Here is a 16,280-nt window from a genome sequence, read left to right on the forward strand (position 1 = left end):
AGGCCAATAACAAGATCTTTTTCATTTTAACTTACGTTCGCTTTACTGTTTCAATTTCGTTAAAACTTCATTTCAGCACTCCCTCGTTTTAAGTTACGTTTCAGAATCTCCAAAAACGAACAAAAATTCGGTAAAATAATGTTTCTGTTCTTGAACTTTTTTTACATTGGCAATCACAGTTAACATTAAAAACATTATAAGACAGTAAAACCTACGTTTAGCCTTCGTAAACAGGCTTTGGAAAAACGCTATTACGAAGAATAATACACACTACCAGCGAAGGGTATCACGAAACATTATGTGGTCTTCATTCGGCAAAACATTCCCAAATGCCTTTCAATGGGGAATGGAAACTTTGTCATGCTGTATGTAGCAAAAATAGATGTCCCAGCATTCAGTGGCAACACAGTATAGCGAGATCATTGAACGTACCTGACGAGGAATTCGCTTTCATCGTGTGTGACACGAATCGCTGCAATATAGAGATATGGTTTCTGAAATCGGATGAGTTTGAATGCAAATAAGTCGATTTATTAACAAGGGGCATAAAAATCAGATGCTTAGTAGGAAGGTAAAGGCGAGTTGTTCCGCTGCAATGTAGAAATAGTGCAGTAATAATTATTGGTTCTTTAAAGAGCGTTTTTACGTTAACTTATTGTTGTTTGATAGTTTATGTTTGTTGTTTGACGGCTTTACTTACGTGTTACTTTAAATTATGTTGGCAATTAACAACTGGCATCATGCCAAACAATGTGCAGTGAAACCAAGACGATGGTTTGCCAACTGTTTAGGGGCATAATTGTCTCTGCGAAGAATTTCCTAGTTCAGACAAGTGATTAATGACAATTTTCGACTATTTTAACTGGTTTTATCACATTATTCAACACTGAAAAATACAAGGCCACCATAATTAGTGTTGAGTAACTGATGGAAATTCTGTTGGGCTCTAGAGCGCTTTAAATCGCAACCAATGGTCCATTGCTGCTTTTATTATATTGGTTAATTTGAGACGAAATTTGTGGATTGTGACACTGTTTATGATTACAGGTGGTGTTCGTAACACGAAGCGAGAGGCAAGTGTCAAAATGGTCGTTTCCGATGGATTTCGCCAAGCAAAACACACACAACAAAACACAACACAAATTCACGAACAACAAAATGTTTTTGTATCTTAAATCTTGGACGACGGGATTGAAAATCTAAACTATTATTTTACGCAGCTGAGCACACGTGCAATGACATCAGGACCGATCCACGACCCGAAGTTCTTCTATTGACTGAAAAGTGTGGAGTTATTACGTCACCTTGTTATCCCGACCCCTATCCAGGGAATCTCACGGAGGGCTTAAGATTGTGGAGTTTTAACTACAGCCAACCTGTTGCAGGTAAGCATCAAATAAATCAAAGGTTATAAAAAGTTGTAAACTACCGGTTTGCTATTAATACTAAATTTAAACATTGTGAACCAGTTTGATTTATATTAGCTATTGCTGCCGGGCATAATTTTAAGCAATGTTTCATACCGGAACGGAACGAAATCAAATAACGTTATTCGTTCTGAGCAAATTATTTATTTCGTTATTTCGTTCTGGACCGATAAATTCATTTCGTTCCGGTCTGACCGAAATAAATTTATAACGGTATTTTTCGGTATTTCGGTCTTAACAAACGAACATTTCTTTGTGGTCTTTACAGCTATTAAGCGAAAAAATAAAGAAAGTTGCAACACCCAACAATTATTGTCGGTAGTTGTTACGTCACATAACATTTGTCAATGATGGTCAAACGCAGGGGTCGGCAACCTTTTTTGCACTGCGGACCGGTTTGAACCGGACATTTTTATCACGGACCGGCCTATAGAAAACACAAATGTTCAGCACTAAAAACTAATTACAGTGTTACAACTTTCATTCAATGTGAACATTGAGAAAGTTTTCTGCGGCCCGGTAACACATCCCTGGCGGACCGGCACCGGGCCGCGGACCGGTGGTTGCCGACCACTGGTCAAACGGATGTAAATTGTGGAGCTTCAATTTTTATTATTGTTCAACGGCGCGAGATTTTCAGCAATTGTTTCATGATAAATGTCCAGAACGAAATACCGGAATAAAAAATAACGGTATTTCGTTCCGTTCCGGTATCTTGAATATTTTTTATTTCGGTATTTCGTTCCGGTATTTGAGCCAAAAATTATTTATTTCGTTCCGGTATGAAACACTGATTTTAAGTTTATAGAGCTCTTCTGGCAAGTATTTTTATTCCGACGTTTTGACGTCCTATACAGGACGCGTTCGGTGTTATTTACCCTGATGAAGGCGACCTGTCCTATATAGGACGTCGAAAAGTCATGAAAAAATACTTGCTAGAAGAGCTCTATAAACTTGACAGTTTGATTTATGCCTAGTTGTGACATCGAACAAAATTGGTCAAGGCATGGCTTTTCTACCTGTTACTCACAATAAACTGGAGTGCTTGATATAGCATATCGTGTTGTCAATGTTTGAGATGAATAATGTTTATAGGTTATTGTTTATTTAATTGATCAATGTAAAAACTGTACATTGCCTTGTGTTTGAAACGAATGTAATCTTGTAAGCGGAAAACGGCAAACCGTAACGTCGCCTTGCCCAACTTGGGGGCCTCTGCCAAAAGGGTTTCCTCCATAAAAAGTAAGTTAATGGTTCTGCACTTGTTCGACTTCGTCCAAGGGTATTCATGCGGTTTCATTTTGTAAATGCTAAATTTGGGCTTACCAAAACATTTTAAGCAGCATAGCTTCAGTCACGAGGCAACAATTTCGGTATGACGTAAAACAGCCTTAAATAAGACACATCGTTCTTTTATACTGTCTGGGGCAAGACGATGTTAAAATGGCACACCCTAAAAGATTCCCTTTTTGCACAGCGATCCGGTTCCAGGCAAATGACTTTCAAACCAATTTGGGAAGTGATGAGCTGATAGCAGGAAGAAGTGTTGAAGTATTGGACGGTCGGTATTTCGTACAAAGGTTCGTTTATGGAGCATTAGCATATAAATGTGTATGAATTTTCCTGCACTGTTTTTACCAAGCTTGACACTGCCCGATAATGGGAGTTAAATAACCACAAAATGTTTGCTTAAACAACGTGTAATTTCCGTTTGTCTGCAATACGGCGGTAGGCTACATACTACCACAAGGCCGAATCAGGCCGCCTTTGTAATATAATTTTATAGGTTACAATTTGTGGTCGGTTGCTATAAACTCCAAGCTTGAACTAGAAGGGTGGTTTAGCACATTTTGTCTTTGCATTTACACTATAATCCATTTTAAAACATAAATATATTTCCTATGCTTATTTTGTATTGGGTCCCATATTAACCATCATCTTTTATAACCTTAGTTGTTTCAGCAGGCAGAAACTCATGGGTCCCCACACATGTAAAGTCAAAAATAATGCATTTCAAGAGATAACCATAGTCCACATGCTTCCCAAATTTTAGCCAATTCCGACACTGTTTTATAAACTTACCCATTTTAGGGGGTAGGGTAACTAATGGGGTTTGACACTAAACTAAAAAAACATGAAACCTCAATGACTCAATCAATAGTACTGCAAAATTTCAGCCCAATCTGCCAATGTTTAAAATTTTGACCACTAGAGGTGTTTTAAGCAACAACCGTTAATGCTAGGGTTGGGCCTACAGGGTTGAACACAACAATCGACACCTATAAATGTCATACTTTACAAGCTATCCAAATTTCAGCCAATTCCGACATTGTTTACAAACTCGCCCATTTTGGTGGCTAGCGGGGTAAATACTGGGGTTATCAGGACAAACAAAGTGGTATGCACATCTACATAATTATATCTACCATCTGTGTAAATTTCATCCAAATCTATTAAACATTTGGTGGAAAAATGAGTCGGACAAACTTTAGGCAGAAAATAACCCATTTTAGGGGGCTAGCGGCGTAAATACTGGAGTTATCAACAAAAACAAAGTGGGATGCACATCTACATACCTATATCTACCATCTGTGTAAATTTCATCCAAATCCATCAAACATTTGATGGAAAAACGAGTCGGACAAACTTTGGGAAGAAAAAAACAAGAAAAAAAACAAAGAAAACAAACAAACAAATTCGAGTAAAATCAATATGTGTCCCCTTCAGGGAAGGGGACCCATAATAATACCATAAAACTAATACGCTATCTTACTATTAGAGAATTCGTGGTTTCTGGAGCACTACCAAGTCTAACCGTTACCACTACCGACATCTTTACGTTTGAATCCAGCACAACCTTTATACTTCGAAACGTCGAACCGTTATTTATTAGCTTCATATCGTCATCTGATACAACGCAAAGCGGCTTTAACATTTCCTACTGTGTGGGTGGGTATTAAAAAATATGAATTACTCTGTATTATTTTACATAAACCAAAATGTGTATCCCATTCTCTCAACAGCTTGGGCTTGCTATTTCCAAAATAAAATTTTCGTAGTTTAAAACCTGGCACGAAAAAGTTAAACCACTAGGCCTAAAACTATTTGGAACACCATTCAGTTCGAATCTAGTCAAGTTTAAATGAGCAAAACACCATGTAGTACAAATCTGTTTAAGTTTATTGAGGAAAATATCCGCCTAAACAGACGTAAAACCGATATGATTTTGTTATTTAGACGTTTCGGCAAATGTTAATGTCATCATAAGAAATATGAAGGGGCCCATCAGTTAAACCCAGTTGAGTCACATACAATATTGATAAAAAGATTCGAAACAAGCTTTGCGTAGAAAAAACGAAAGATAAACAGCCATTTAATTTTCACAACAATCGTTTAAGTTAGATTTTGTCCATCAGATGTTGATGTTTGTCGGTCCGACGAAGGGTTTTGCTTTAACGGTGGGAATTGCGTCAGAACAGGGTTTGAATCTTACACGTGTCAATGTCTGATTGGACGAAACGAAACGCGATGTGAGACCGGTAAGTTGATTTCAGACCTCTAGCCTTCCAAGCACGAAACCCAATTATTTGTTCAGTTTTTGTTGTCAAATTTAAAAGAGTTGGACATTGGTGATTCGTCTATTGATTTAAGTTCAGGAAAAACGTCATTATATATATATATCGCATTAAAAGCATCAGTACGACTAATAATTTGGGAGATTGTAGTTTTAAGTCACTATTTCGTTTATTTATTTATCATCTTTGCGTAGCACAGGATTTTTAATAAATTGCGTTATTAAACCTACCTAATTAAAAGCTCCAATCAGCGCTTATGTATGAGACTTTTGGTGGCGCCTAAAAAACGTCGTATTTATAACCACAACTGTTTCCTTAAGAACTTGACATTCTGAGCATGTCCAACACGAGCGACAGTATCAGTATCGCAATTTCGCCAATTCCAAGCTCTGTCTACTATCGTGTGATTGCATCCAACCCAACCAGTGAAATCGAAATCAATGTTACAACAACAAACTTTACCATCCCCGGGTTAAATCCTGGAACCACTTATGTTGTTTTTATTCAAGCGGGCAATGAGTTCACCACAACACAGCTTTTCGAAGTGGGAAATATAACAACAACAGGTTTGGAGGCATTTTGAAAACAAATGTTTAAGGAATTTTGTGCACCACACGTTTGATTGAACACGTTGTGATACTTAAAACAAAACGCTATATGTGATTGTTTAACTATTTCGTGCCGCTAAACATATTTCATTGTTCTGCAATCTAACCAATAAGATTTCAGATCGTTTTGGAAAAGGATAGGCTACAAATCGTTTTGGTTTGCTAATTTTTTCTCCTTTCAAAGTCTCAAAGATAACTGTTACTTTTCTATCTCATGTGCGCCAGAAGCCGTATCTACTGTGGGACCCGAGTCAAGCACAACGGTAACCACAACAACAGAATCACCCTCTACCACTGAAATTACGACAACCACTGCGGTACAATCAACCACCACCACCACCACCACCACCACCACCACCACCACCACCACCACCACTGTCAGAGATGAAATCGGTACAAATATATTCCTAACAATGTTTGTTTCTAATCCCATACAGCTACCATACACAGTGATAAACTCAGAAGTAAAAAAACGCAAACAATTTTTACGTTAACCAACATTATAAACAAAAAATTATCAATATTAAGGTAACTGCAAATTTTGAACGCAAAAGTTTAATTGTTGCAGTACTGACACCTAAGGATGGAGCAAAACCCGCTGTAAATGTTAGTCAAGAGCTTCCGGGTCGTACAAGAGAACACGCTTTTGCTGTGCAAGATCCGTGTGCATCGTTGGACAGTTTGTTTGAGACTGACGGTTCGGGCGATACCAATATAGAAGTGTTAGTTCAGGAAACAGGAACAGAGCTAAATGGTGAGTTGTGTTTTCCAGTCTGATCCTATTTCGCACTGTGTCCTGAATACGATGGTAAGAAGTCAAGCAATTGAAATCCTAATTTAAACAAATGTAAATTTGCTTATTTGATGTAAACCAACCACTACTTTACATGTTATTGGTCTGGTAAGATTAAACGAATACTAGGCACAAACAAATGGTCAAAAATATGTGATCGGAAAACTTTTGTTTTAGATTCGGACATTGGCGTATGGTCCACAGTTGTCAATCGAAACTCTGTCAGCCTTTACGTAGCAGCTGTTGTGTTCTGTCCTTCTGCGTCTGCACGAAAACGTAGACAAGCTAACGACGGTCGGTTGATTGTGGGTAAGTGGAAATACAGACCCTTTCCAAACTCCTTTTCAGAAGTATGTCAATTTTGTCCGTAAACATATGAAGCATTTCGCCAACGGGTGTGCTATACACATTTGCATGCAAAAAAGTTAATACTGGTTTTGGATTAGGGCTACCTGTTGGTCCTCTGGCGGTCGACCAATAAAGTGGTGTTTTAATACCATCATACCAACCAATGCCAGTAAACCAAATCCGACAAATTAAAGAGATTCATATTAACGGGTAAAGTTGAGTTTTCATTTATCCGAAATCCTGTTCGAACATAACTGCACATATATCCTCAGCATGTTTTAGAATTTTGATTAAACCAGTATATGGGAGCAGTACGAGGATTAGGAAACCTATTTTTAACTTACATCAGTATGATCACGTACAAAACCTTTTTAAAGATGAACTTGTCAGTGAATGTTTTATATGTTAATCACATACAGCAGAAAACCCGGCAAGCAAAATGCTATTTAAGCGCACTGGGAAATCTCGAATTTCCTTTTGTGGAGACCAAATAGTTCGGGGTTCTCGGCGCGCCCAACATTCATGCTTACACGGCATTACATCGCATGACAAGTTCACGAAGAACCATTGAACCAAAGGCACGAATACCATGGCGCAATAGGCACCGATCCTCCGAATAGTGGGATTTCCAAACGTGAAAAGCATTGTAGATTCTGAATGGCCGACCTGCAAGGCTGAGCTTCACAAGGGGGTTTATCATGTTGCAACGCGCCCCGCACTTTTCCACACAAAACACTTTTCCTGAATCTCGCGTAATAGCCCACATCGACAAAAGAGGCAACAGCAACAAACACAACATCGAACACATTCAGTTAGGTCACTAGTCAAAATTAAACACTCACCGACAATCACGGGCAACAACGTTCACTTGAAGATTAAGTCAGTCGTTACAAACACATATTTATCCCTATTTATCTCTAAAAATGCGATACAACCGATTTTACCTAATGCAGTAATAAAGTCGCCTCACTTGACTACGTTGTACAGTAAACAAAAACAATCATTGGGATCTGCAGACAATTTGCGTTCCAGTTTCATTGTTACGAACATGTTAGCGATTGTAACGTCATAGCAGGAGTAATAGCGGGATAAGTTCGGTATGCGAAACTGAATCAATATGTAAATTGCCTACATATTGAGGTAAATAGCACCAAATTGGTTTTGTAGATGTGATCTGGAAATTTTGGGTTTCAAATGCCTATTTCCTCAGAAATTTTAAGAAAGTTTTCAACCAATTTAAAAACAATTGTTTGTGGTACAGGTGATGACGAAACGTGTGAGCTGATTTCAACTGATGTGTGTAACGGACCGTTACCTACTGGTCGTTCATACGAGGTGGCATTTCGGTCCACTGCAGGTACCGCCGCGTCTCCTTTGACTGATTTTTCAACACCCATCCCTACACTACGTAAGTGCGAAAACAAGCAATCACTGCCAAAAGTCTCATGTGGAAATTAATGATCTAAATTGACATTATAAGTAACAGAGTTTTTTTTTTAAAGGCAATTGCTGATGCCATCAGATTTAAGACAATCAAGAGAACCATGATGATTTTTACGTGTATTTAACACTATTTCTCCTAAGACATAAGAACATTTTCATGATAAATTACTGTTGTATTAGTTTTGTTTCACTATTTTAAACCAAATAACAAACGTTTTTAGTCAAACAATATATAGTAACCATTTTTGTTCTTTCAGCTTGCGCGGAACAGTGTGAACATGGCTCAGATTGTATAGAAGTTGAACTAGAAAGCGGTGAAAATGAATTCAAGTGCGTTTGCCAGGAAGATAGTTTGGATTGCACAGGTAGTTTAGATTGCTATAAGCTAAAGTAAATACTTTTAACTTAGGAATGAAATGGATCGAGAAACTTGCGTTTATTTTTGGATCGAGAACTTGCGTTTACTTTTTTGGGCATTTTTTTCAGTGACTTGCGAAGCAACCAGTCACACATTGGATGACGGAAGAATATTTAATTTTCCAAACACTTTGGCGTTGCTGGTTGGTTATTCCTTGGAACGATGCAACCTCACGCGTAAGTCATTATTTTAAACAGTCAATTAAAACCAGTTTGTTGCTGCCAGGCATAACCGAAACCTAAAAAAAGTTATTCTGGCAAATGTAATATACCTTTACCAACAAGCTTATCGTTTGGCTTTGTCAGGTCAACCAGTTGCATCCGTGCCATGCCAACGACACTTCGACGAGGACGCAGAATACTACATTGGAATTTTTGAATTTGATTTATTGGCTGTGATTCCATGTAGTAACAGTTCTATCCCATCAATAGTGAACGAGGTAAATAAAAATAGAAATATTATTGCCGTAGTAGGCTAAGCCTAAAGATATCTTCGGTTGGTTGATATTGCTATATCTGGAGTTGATTAAAATATTTCCATTCCTATAAAGGTCCAAATAACGTTTTATGGCCAGTAACATATATGTTTTTTTGCCTATTGCTCTCTTATACACTGATATGTAAGCTGGATGGAAGAACTGCAGCGCCAAAATTAGAAACAGTGTTGTTGTCAGACACCAATCTGAATGGCATCGACTCAATTGAAACAAAACTTTTAGCAGAAAAAGTTTGATTTAGTTAATTGCTGGTGTTGTTGACAGACGGATCTGAATGGAATCGACCCAATTGAACTAGAAGAAGTGTTGGTGGAACTGGACGTTCGAACGGCGGATGCAAATAGGCTAAGCAGCGAAGACGTTCAGCACACTGTCGATTTTGTGAACGAACTTGCTTTAAGAAATGACATAGAGGTGCATAATCAGATTATACGCAATTAATAAACTACTTTTTACTTTTTCACCAATTCTATATTTCTAATTCCAATTTAAAATCCCATAATACAAGTGGCTTCGAGCATTTTGACAAAGGTTTGTAGCATTAACTTGACTTAAAAGTTATTTCAAATTTCGGTGTAAGTTACTTAAAATTTATACTTCGGGTAAATTTGTATTCGTAACACATACCGCTTTCTTTCAGATCACACCCACGTCCTATCACAGTATCGTAGCCATCGGGGATCATGTGAGTCGGTTTCGTTCGACCAATCAGAATGAAACAATCGCAAACCAATCGTCTCTGATTCAATCGTTGACGACTTTAGCTTACTCGATTACTTTTGAGCCGGGTCAAACTAATCTGTCAGTTTTAACACCAAACATTGCAGCGCAGGTAAAACATAGATCATCAAATCTGCAGATCTCAATGCTTTCGGTGAATTGGAATAAAGTGGATTAAAAAGTTAAAATAATTAAAGTGGAATTGAAGATCTTCAAAAAGCTAAAATGATTAAAAAAAATGTTTTCTGTAAAAACACCTAATTTATCGTAAAAAAGCTTAATAAAAATTAGTACTACGATCAAAGGTTCCAACCTAAAAGTAAAAGCCCGAATAAATTTAAAGCAACTAGTTGAAATCAAAAGCAGTTTTCTGAATGAAGCAATTTGGCAAATAGGCTACACTTACACAAAGATGTAAGGGATGTCCGCCTGAAAGCAACAAATCAATGCACACCTTACACCAGTGGTTCTCAAACTCGGTTTTAGGGGCCGCATGCGACTCCCAACTACTTATTTTGCGGCTCGCACCAGACCTCAGAAAACCACCAAACATTGCTATTTTAGTTTCAAAGTAATAATCTTTAGTGATTTTCTCAAGGTTTCGTTTTTTTGCGGCTCCCTATACACACTTAAAAAAATACCATTTGGCCCCGACAACAAAAAAGTTTGAGAACCACTGCCTTACACAAAACCGATGCATAGGCTACGTAGCAGTTGAAACTCATGTGCAGCAGTTCAAACTCAATCCTCAGCCCGAAACCAGACCCGAAAAGCCTATGGTCAGACTTACAACTCTGGACTGAAAAGACAGGCTCTCCTTAACCACTATGTCGTTGCCATAATATTAACTTGCAATGTATGTTTTACTCTTTAGGTCAGAGATCAATATTCAAATGCATCCTTCGAATATGAGCCGGAAATTTACAACGAGAGTGGTTTATTACACACCCCTGCAACAATTGAAGTTCCGGCAGAAGTCTTTAAACGCAATATTGAGAACGGTAGCAGTACAGTAAGGGGTGTATTTCTCCTACACAACTCAAGCATTCTGTTTATTTCAGGCGAAAGCGCCGATGTGGTAAGAAAAGCGTGATTTGATACCGATAGTTTTGTCTTTTAACTTCAAGAGTTTAACTTTCTGATTGTTGTTTGAAGGTTATTTCGGCAAATGTTGGCAGAAAACAAGTTTCCAATCTTCAGAACCCGGTGACCACAGTTTACAACAGTGAGACGACCAACGAAGGTTTTTCACAAAACGATTCAACACTGAAGGTAAATATCTGATCAATATGTTCGTACCTTGAATACTTGTAACATTATTTTTGACCATATGTAGGGACAATACGTCAACCAGACTTGTGTATTTTGGAATTTTTCAACTGACACCTGGTCAACAGAAGGGTGCGGCCTTGTACGAAACTCAAAACCACCACAATGCAAGTGTAACCACTTGACCAACTTTGCACTTTTGGTGGTAAGAAATCTTGATTTACATAATAAATCAAAACGTGAATGATGAGACGACTATCTTACCATTTGCAGTGTACACGTTTTTTTTTACCAAATCTAGTTGCACTGCAAACAGGTTCCAAACACCAGTTCTAACAAAAAAATCAGTATTGTTAAATTAACTGAATGATTTACCATGACCAAACTACTTAATGCTACTCTGAACGCCAGATATAATTGAATAGTCGGGTGTACACAGCGCTATATTAGACTAACAACTTGTAGGTGCAGCTCAGTATGATGAATAACAAGAAATCAATCGTTTCAGAGTATTTACGAAGCACCAGCACACATATCACTGCAAATCGTTACCTACGTCTGCGCATCCTTATCCATGCTGAGTCTTATCGTCACTATTGTCATTTTAGTCGGTTTCAGGTGAGTGGTATGTTTCATATGGCAGAATTTTAACGCTACATTGCAGCAATACAGAAACCCAAGACAGACAGCAAGGAAAAGGCGTTTAAATTTATGGTCAGACCATATCATTAATTAGTGAAAACTGATTTTTTTTATTATTACAGGGAAATCCGAAAGCGAAAACCGATGAAGATTCTAATCAACATATGTGTGATTCTTACGATCGTATTTCTTATATTCATGGTTGGAATCGACAACCGCCAAAAGGAAGCCCGATGTGTTGCTAGCGCCACCTTGTTGCATTATTTCTTGATGTGTGTTTGGTGCTGGATGGCTGTTTATGCCAATTTTCTTTATATCTCCCTTGTCAAGGTAATTCTTATTGCAGCAAGAACTTGGCAGAATGGTTCAGGGCGCCTAACCCATACAACAGCCACAGCGGAGGTGTTCAAAGTGCGGCCCGCGGCGTCGTTTTACGTGGCCCACAGCTGTTGTTCCAAATTGTGTTGCGAATGACCCGCAACAGTTTGGATAAAGTGTTTGGGTTGTGGCGTCAGCAAAAATTTTTTTAGACTTTACTTACCGGTAAAAAGGTTTTATACATGTGCTGATGCAACGGTCCTGAGTTCGAACTCCGTGCTGCTCCGTGTTAGCTCCACTTTAATGCAAAACGGGGACGGGTGCAGCATTTCTTCTAAATTTAAATGTCATAAAAAACACAGATAATGTCGGTTCTACCAAAGTGCAAGTCCATCATTTTGGCCAGTTACATATATTGACATTACTTGACTGAGAAATTCAGCACACTCAAATCGATCTGTGTATTTCCTGTTTAAGACTGATAATGCCATATTTTTGGGCGAAATCAAGACCCGCAGTGGTTTGTTATAACATATACACAGACTGATTTGAATTTGCTGAATTGTCTGCACAAATGTATTTTATTGTCACAGATATTCCAGAAGACCGGAGATTGGTATCTTGTAAAAGCAGGTGTATTTGCGTACGGAGCACCTGCTGTGATAGTCGCACTGAACTTAGGAATAACTGAAGCAAGAAAATCAGCGCCAAACACATCACCGATATGGAATGAAGGTAACCTACATTCGAGATAATGTTTTTGCTGTAAATAAAGCGTGAAAGAACGAGAATTATTCGTTTATGCAAATTAGAATATTTTTTTTCTTATCTTGGTCTTTAAACCTTATTTAGACTCTCTTCTTTCCACGAAAGTTGTTTTTTTTCGCAGGAAGTTTAAATTTCGGCGGGAATGAAGGCCTAAAGTTGATTTAACGCCCGGTGCCCGCTGGGATTTCACTTATAAGACAGTCCACTATAAAAAAGTTTACAAAAAAAGCCGAATCTTTTAAGCTTTTTTCATGGGTGAAAGAGACAGAATTTTGAAAGTAACAATCCGGAAAATATTTTCCCTTAATATTTCCAGATCCTCCTTCAGCCTTCGTGGCATCGTATCTTGCCGAAAATATGTGCTGGATCAAGAGTTACTCTCTTTACTTTTCATTCCTCCTCCCTGTTGGAGCAATTCTACTTTACAATGTCGTGGTGTTTGTTCTGGCAATGAGATCAATCACAAGCAAAAACCAAGCAGTGGTATGACAGTTTATGAACTGTGTTGCTTTCATAACTTACATAAATCAGTCCAAACACATTTGTAACCTTTTAAACTAGCTCTGTCGTACAAACATAATGGTGTTGACGATCAGATGTTATCTAATGTAGGCTACCTTTACTGTTGGCATGGAGACTTTTGGAAAGTAGCTTCCAACTAAGCACCAATCGCTATTTAATTCAGTTTCCTTGGCGTTAAGTTTGGCCAATTTGTTTAAGAAATGAGAATTAGGTTGAGACCACGAACCACGGGTCAATGACCGAAACTTCCAGTAAAAAGTAACATTCTGTAAATGTCCTATGGCATACAACGTAGGCCATACAGTTACGCCGTTTGATGCATTGCCCAGATTGAGCTGACAAAAAGGCCAACGCTTTCTTTTTACTTTCAGGGTCAGGCTCGCAGAAGCAAAAGTCACGTTCCAGTTGCCATGACAATTGCCGTTACTCTTGGAATGGTTTGGTTTCTGGCATATTTTATGATGATCTCCGACAATCCAATTTTCCTGACAGTTCTGACCTGGGTGTTTTCCATTGCATCTACTGCTCAGGTAACATTGAGGAGTAATTTTCCACAGAAAAATCAGAATTTTTAAGATAAAACCCATCACAGCACTTTTATTTCCACAATAATCATGATATTTAATTCGCAGGTAGAGCTATTAACACCATACCTCCCTGGAGACCCATATTTAGCTAATTTTCGATAGGTGGCGTAAATAGCTAAATTGTTTATTTAGCGGCTAAAGAGGTGTTGGGAAACATTTGAAAATTTTACATTAGTAACTAAGTTCTTTTGCTAGTTTTATTGAATTTTAAATGCTAATATCTTACACCGACCCTAACCGTGAGCATTTTCACGTTTTAAATGTGAAAAGTGCTCTTTGCGCTACCTATCGAAAATTAGCTAAATGTGGGTCTCACGTGAGATATGGTGTGAGCAGATTTTCCGATTTAGCATTACCACACACTTTACTGCTTCATGATATACATTGCTTAAGGGTATAAAATTGAAAAACAATTTTTTGTATTAAACTTTTGCTTTCGGACCTCAGGGTGCCCTGATCTTTCTCCTTACTTGCGTGCGCAAGGGCGACGTCCAGCGGACATGGTATCCTTATCTGCAAAAATATACTTGTTTGGGAAAACGAGCCGACGAAGATGCACCGCCGTCCACATCATCACGAATGCAACAACAAAGACGAAGTTCGCCGACAGCTGAAACCTTTGACGCGTAACCTCACCCAAATTGGCCGGGATTCAAGGACATCAACAAAAACATTTATTAAATGGAAAATGACAATGAGAAACGTAGCAAATGTGGCCTTGTGAGTGAAATCTTCTTGTGAATACCAATGTTAAAAAGACTCAAAATGTTGAAGCTTTTCAGTTCATGTTACGCATTGGGCAGAGGTAAATGTTTGTCTGAACCGTACTTGTTACACTGACGCAAAGACTTGCACGGATATGGCAACACAAGTGCCAAAACCAGTTCTGTTTTAACGTAGTCAAAACAAATTGAAGAGCACGTATTACTATGATTTTGCACAACTATTGTTTTAATTGTCTGCTCGAGGAAAAAAACATAAGATCGGTCTGGCTTTTAAAAGATTTTAAACGCCCTTTAAGATAATTGGTGGTTCAGGTTGTCCTGTATTTTGTTTCATCATTCTCCTTTATGTGTTTGGAAAGTGTTACGTACATGCAGATCTGGTAAGTTTTTGTCAACGTCGTTAAGGTCCCTCTAACACAGTGGTTCTTAACCTTTTTGGTGTGGTTTCCCACTAAAGTAAATCACCAAGTCCGAATTTCCCACTCTGTTATTTTATAATCATGTTTTGTGTCCAACAAAAAATGATTCTTTAATCAAAATAATTTTGTGAAGCGATTTGGTCGGCACCTTAAAGGTATACTGAAATCTTATTTAGTGATTTCGTGGGTAAGTAAAATTGTGTGGGATTTTGAAAAATCTCATGTGCTTGCAACAGTCATTTATCGCACCACAATCAACAGACCAAATGCATTTATTCGCAAACAATAACAAAGTCATTGATGCTTTTAGTAATGTCTGTGACGTAACAAACGATTTTTGGATTTTTATGCGCCTTGTAAAACTAGGTGAAGTTAATCTTACATGTTGTTGCGGAAAATATTGTATTAAATTAACTTTCAATGGTTGATTTCAACCCACGGGCCCGAGTTTGGTGACTTCTGACTCACATAATTTCCCTCTAAAAACATTAAATTTCCCACTAGTGGGAAATTTCCCACCGGTTAAGAACCACTGAACTAATCAGATTTACTTCCTTGGATATTCGAGTAAAACTTAAAACAATTTCCCACTTCCAGACCAGAAAGAATTTCCCACTGCATGGATATTCAGTAATTTCCCACTGGTGGGAAATTTCCCAGCGGTTAAGAACCAGTGGAGTACACATGGAACAACAAACCCAACTTCAAATTACCCACTTGAAATCCTCAAATTCCCCACTAGTGGGTAATTACCCACCGGTTAAGAACCACTGCTCTAACATAGCCAACATCACACACGAAAGTTGCGACTTTAGATTTAAATCACCTACACGTCCACTCTCTTTACAGCGTCGAAATAAATTATTTAGTGACACCCAATTGAAGCATTAGTAATGGATCTTCAATTTGTGACGGCTGTTCACGTTACCTTACCTGATGCAGACAAAAAGGGTTCAGTTTGAATGTTAAGTTTCATGCCATTTCAAAAATTGGTTGTCAATTTATCTGCGTAGGATGCAGGGACTTTTCTCATTCTGGCAAAAAATGACAGCATAATTACAATTCTTGTTTTATTACTTATAAATGGCGCAACTTGTTATTACCGTTGGTCAAATACTGTAAAATCATTGTAGTCTTTGTCCAGTATCCATGAAATTGGAACCAATCTCTCTGTGTTCAATGCTATGGAGTAGGTAGAAGAT

Source organism: Phallusia mammillata, chromosome 1, assembly GCF_965637545.1.
Source record: "Phallusia mammillata chromosome 1, kaPhaMamm4.hap1.1, whole genome shotgun sequence".
NCBI classification, from domain to species: domain Eukaryota; kingdom Metazoa; phylum Chordata; class Ascidiacea; order Phlebobranchia; family Ascidiidae; genus Phallusia; species Phallusia mammillata.